General features: G+C 44.6%; 1 protein-coding gene across 1 annotated transcript in view; it reads right to left on the reverse strand.

Annotated features, from left to right (window-relative positions):
• LOC109300060 (cytosolic 5'-nucleotidase 1A-like) overlaps positions 1-5,235 on the reverse strand; it is a 128,047-nt gene that overhangs the window by 17,133 nt on the left and 105,679 nt on the right. The window lies entirely within an intron of this gene.

Genomic DNA, 5,235 nt, shown 5'->3' on the forward strand with positions numbered 1-5,235 from the left:
CCCCGGCCCGCCCCGCATCGCGCCGGCCCGCCCGGAGCTCGCCGAGGGGAGGGGGGCGGCCCGCGGCGAGAGCTCAGTCTGCAGGAGGGCGCTGAGAGTCCGAGGAGAGGGCGCTCATTAACAGTAATACGATGGTTACTGTATTAATCATCATGCAGATGTCCCGGCGGCGGGGGGGGGGGGGGGACATGTAAGAGTTATGTGCATTTTTTTGCCTTCCCGCCCTAGAGGCATTCATGGCCTGACAGCAGGTGATTCCCGCCTCCTCGCATCGGTCCGCTTTGAACGTCTGTCCTGGTGGGCCCGGTCTTTGGTGGGAGCCTGGCCAGAGGCTGTGGTCAGGACTGGCCGCAAGGCGGAGAGGCCAGGACGTCTTGGGGCGATGCCTTGGAGATGGCACAAGGCAGGAATGGGGTTGAAACCCACCCCTCTGTGCCTAGTCAAGTGAGAGGCCGGGGCATCGAAAGGGTGCGCTTGATTTCATTCACGCCCCCCGTGCCCAGTTTGGCATTACCTGGGAAAAGGGAGAGTTTGTAGTGGCAAGGGCAGCCTTGGCCAGCAGAGATTTGGCCACCGTTTATTGGTGCAAGGCGGAGCAGGGTGGCACCTTCGACACAAACAGGTTCAGAGAGGCATGAGGTCGTCCACTGACCGTGGGGAGCTTTGCCTGAAACCCTATATATTAAATTAAAAGTACTGTTCTTATTATTGAATAGTAAAGGCAAGGATTTTGTCACTTAGATATCTTTAACCTGGCACCTCCTACAAAGCCTCTGAACCCTCTCTCAAGTGCCACCCTGCCCTGCTTTCTGCCAGTAAATGAACAAGTTTGTCCGATGGCCATGTTTGACCTTGCCGCTATAATATTTCTCCTTTTCCCAGGCTAATGTGACTAGGCACAGGGGGACTTTCTCCGCTGTGAGTGAAAACGAGAGCACATCAGGCCCAACATTCAGGTATCTTTAAGGAATCACCTAAAGAAATCCTTGCAGGGTGGATTTGATTTAAATCCAATCAGTTTAAATCATGGTTTAGATCACTGGTCAGGAAGCCTCACTTTTTTCATTGTTTTCTATCAAAAGTGCTTTCTTGTTGTTTGATATTCATTTAATCTTTTGAAATTTTGCACTTTTAGAGAAGGCTAAGGGCGTGACTGTACACACACTTGCAGAGACGAGGGTGATGGGTAGGTAATCACTCAGGCTTGTTACATCTCATCTCCATATACTGCTGTTAACAAGGATGCGATACCTGTAAACTCCCCCTAGGCCTGAAGAAGGGTGTTTGTCCTGGACAGCTTGCAAAGAACAATTTTTCTAACTTTTTAGTTGGTCTAATAAAAGATATCACATCTACCCAAAAGACCTTGTCTGCCTATGATCTCTGGAGACACAAGTCCACAGTTTGAGAATTGAAACTAAGCATCACAGAGATGCTTCATGGGATCTTCTGGACTGAGCACTGAGTCCCATGGGGTAGAGTGGTTTTCTTTAAGCTTTACTAAACTATAGAGGAGCCTCTGGGAACCCCATAAGATTGGGCCTCTAATATAGTCCATGGCCTGTGGTGACCTATGTATAAAACTTTTCTAACAAGGTTACATGCATATATTGTCTCAAATAGTATATAATTAGAAGTTATAATTCCTATTCCATGATGATATCTTTGAACTTTTAAAACTATATATAGGTTTATTTTTTAAATAAAAATAAAATCTTAAAAAATACAAGTCAATAAAAAAATCCAATTTAAATTTTAAAAAATCTTTTTTTTTATTAAAAAAAATATTGATGATTTTTATCCATCTGAATCCTTGCCTCTCCTCACTTCTGGACCATCACGGCTACAGCATCACCCTTACACTTACGATTATTAACTCAAAAGAAAAAGGCAGATGCTCAGGGAAAAATGCTGGCAAACTGAAATCAGTTTTCTTACTAAAATATCCTGTCAGCATGTATGCAGTGGTTTATTAGCTGGGCTGCTAAGGTGCTGATATTTAATTGTTTTTATTTGCTTTTGGAACAGAAAGAGGAATTAATTTGACAATGGAAAAAATTGGCCTGGTTTCTCTTCTTGGACCCTGTTGTTCTCTTTAACATTTCAAGTAATAGTGTTGACAGCTAATTAGCATTATGCTGTGGCTTTGGGCACTGACTTTATCAAGAGGATTAGAGTCTTATTACTTGCTCAAGTTAATTACTTTAACATTAGCTGCAGTAGAAAAAATCCAATTCCTGTGTGCCTATAACACAACAATGATGTGTCCAGAGGTCAACATGGTCTGGTTGTCAGTAGCTCGGTGGATGGGATATTTTGCCTTTTTACAACAAATGTGAAGGAACCACCTAAGCACAGTGAGATCTACACAATAATATTTACCAAATATACAAAATGCGCAAAGTTTAGTTCTTATACTAGTGGGGGCTAACCTTTGACAGGCATGCCACAAATTAGTCCCACACCTCTGAGTGCCACTTCAGTCTCCTTCCCCTGCCTGATCTGCTGCTCTGCTTTTTGCTTCCTGCCCCACTCTGCTGCCAGTTTCCTCTACACTCCTCTGTGCGCCACATGTAGAGGCTGCCTGTGCCATTTGTGGCATGTGTGACATAGGTTGGCCACCCTTGACTTATACTCAGCTATTCTGGTTGGCTTCTTGGATTGCTCTGAAACTTAATATGCTAGGCAGGGTGCAAAATGTTCAAAGGGAGACACTGGATGGGGTCTGAAAAGACTTGAATTCTATTTATGGCTTTGCCACCCTGCCCTGCCTTATGCCAGTAAATGAACAAACTGTCTGATGGCCAAGTCTGACCTTGCCACTACAATATCTCTCCTTTTCTCAGGCTAATGTGACTAGGCACAGGGGGCTTTCTAGTCTGTTAGTGAAATCAAGCCCATCCTGTTGATATCAAAAACAGTATTCATCAAGCCCATCATTTTGTTGTTCTGTTATGAAAACTTCACTCAGTCAGCAATGAAGATTATGTTTATCCTCTTCAGGTTAAAAAGGATAACTTCACATTATCACTTCAGTGGCTTAAATAAGTTATGACTTCCAATTCAATGAATTGGATGAATTTCAATTTAATGAAGAAATCATGCAAATATTTATATTGATAGATTCAAAAAAAAATATTTTCCCACCAAATCTATACTGGGTTCTTGACTTGCCTTTGTTCCTTTAATAAACGGCATCAATCACCTATCAAATGCAACTATTACACTAAGACAGCTTGTTAGAGGCAAAGGTATGCCATAGCTAAACCTCATCAAGTCCTGAACATTATTCAAGCACATCAGTGCACTTACCTTCCTCTCTCTTTTCATAAAATTCATTACATTTGGGAATTTTTAAGGTCTGTCTTCCTCAGCCTATCATTTCTGTTCACCGACTCCACAACCATCACTGGCACTTCTTTTGAAAAAAAATTAGAATGCTAAATTTGTGACATCACACTATTCTATGGCAACGGCCTGACATCCTTTTTCTTCTGCTTCTAGTCTTTTTTTAAATGTTTGGCTAATTAGTTATGGTAGGTTCATTATCTCTGAATAAAGATCTTGTGTTTTACCAGATGCTCTCTCGTCTTCAGTAATTTGCAGTATGAATCACTCCAATGTGCGGATGATGAATTGGGAAAGCAATAGAGGTAAGTCCACAGTAGGAAGGCTTGATGTAGGGGAGGCACAGAGCTCATTTAACAGAGAGCTCCTTCTATCAAGCAGCTCCGTCAATTTTTACAGCAGAAGTTTCTTTCACAAGAGATTTCCCTTAGCCTCCTGAAGAATGAGGTACATTACACAAGCAGGGAATAAATGCTGCATCCTGGGAACATGCCTTTCCTTTGGGAAGGAGTGTTTGTATGTGTGTACATATCAGGGTTGCCACTCTCCATAAAGTTACAGACCATCTATTCAAAAAAGACTTAAAATGCTTGTCCATGAGGTCTGTAAAAATTGAGCTGTCCCTAAAAAATGAAAGGAACCAAAACTTAGTGCTCAGGGGTGGGGGGGCTTGTTCAGTGAGCTTTAGTTAAGGCACCCTCACCGTTTGGTTCCCCAGGAACAAGTAGCAGCAGCACACCTTGCTCCACAGCTACTTGTCCACGGGGAACACCTGTGCCACACATGCTTTGGCAGGCAGCAAGTTACCCTGGGGGCAGTAGGGAGTTGGGGGCCAGCACTGGGCTGGCTGCAGCAGCCATACCCAGTGGCCTCCTGAGGCTGTAATTGCAGCAATCCTGCTGCATGGATCCTGACTGGCAGCCATAGTGCAGCTCTGGGCAGCCTGGTGCTGCTTTTTTGCTGCACACACTGCCTGTGTGTGTGCTGCTACATTTTTTTTCCCTGTGTTTTATTTTTTCGGCCCCTGGCTATCCAGGGGTCAAAAAACCCCACAGAAAAAAAACGGAGCAGCGCATGCATGGGCTGCCTTGCAGTGCAGAGAACAGCTGACTATGCGGTATATGGCACTACAAACGTGTTTGCGGCACCCCATACTGCACTCATGCACTCATCTGGATGTGCCTTCTGAGACTAAAAACAGAAAACTGGCTTACTGCAAGACATATTTGGTATGTCTGACTTCCACCAAAACAGTTGCAGCCCAGCTGTTTACACACTAGGCTTAAACGGCAATTACATTGCCAGGATTGCTCCAAGGCAAAATGCTAATTTGAATAATTCACAGGTACTCAATGCTGGACACTGAGCTAGGTTGTCTGTAAGGTCTGGATTTGGTGCAGCCCAAGACACTCCGGTTTGAATCAGACTGGTTGTCTGTTTTTAGCTTGAGACCAGGTGGGAAAGAGGAGGGGAAGTGGTGGTGGTCAGGACAGGGGTGCAAGGCTGGGAGAGAAGAGAGATTGGGGTCTGTGTCCAGATTGTGGGGAAGCAGGGCTGGCTGGGGTAAGGTTGGGAGTGGGCTGGGGTGGGGCAGCACAGTGCAGGGTACAGCACGGTATATCAGGGTATGGCAGTGAGTAGAGGGTCCCTGCGGTGGGGCTGCACAATGAAACACCATTTCTACAGTCAAGTAAGACTGAGACTATTAACAGTTTCATTTCACTTAATGTTTAATGGTTAAGGTTTTCTCTAAGGTCATGTGTTTGTTCCCCTCTCCCCTGTAATAAACCCCATTTTATTTGGATGTTCCTTGTTAGTGGGGCATTTTGTTCATACTAGAACACCCAGGTAAAATGTGATTTTCCTGATTTCTGGGGGGGGGGGGGG

This window comes from Gavialis gangeticus, unplaced genomic scaffold (genome assembly GCF_001723915.1).
Source record: "Gavialis gangeticus isolate Ggan-Ray unplaced genomic scaffold, GavGan_comp1, whole genome shotgun sequence".
Taxonomy (NCBI): domain Eukaryota; kingdom Metazoa; phylum Chordata; order Crocodylia; family Gavialidae; genus Gavialis; species Gavialis gangeticus.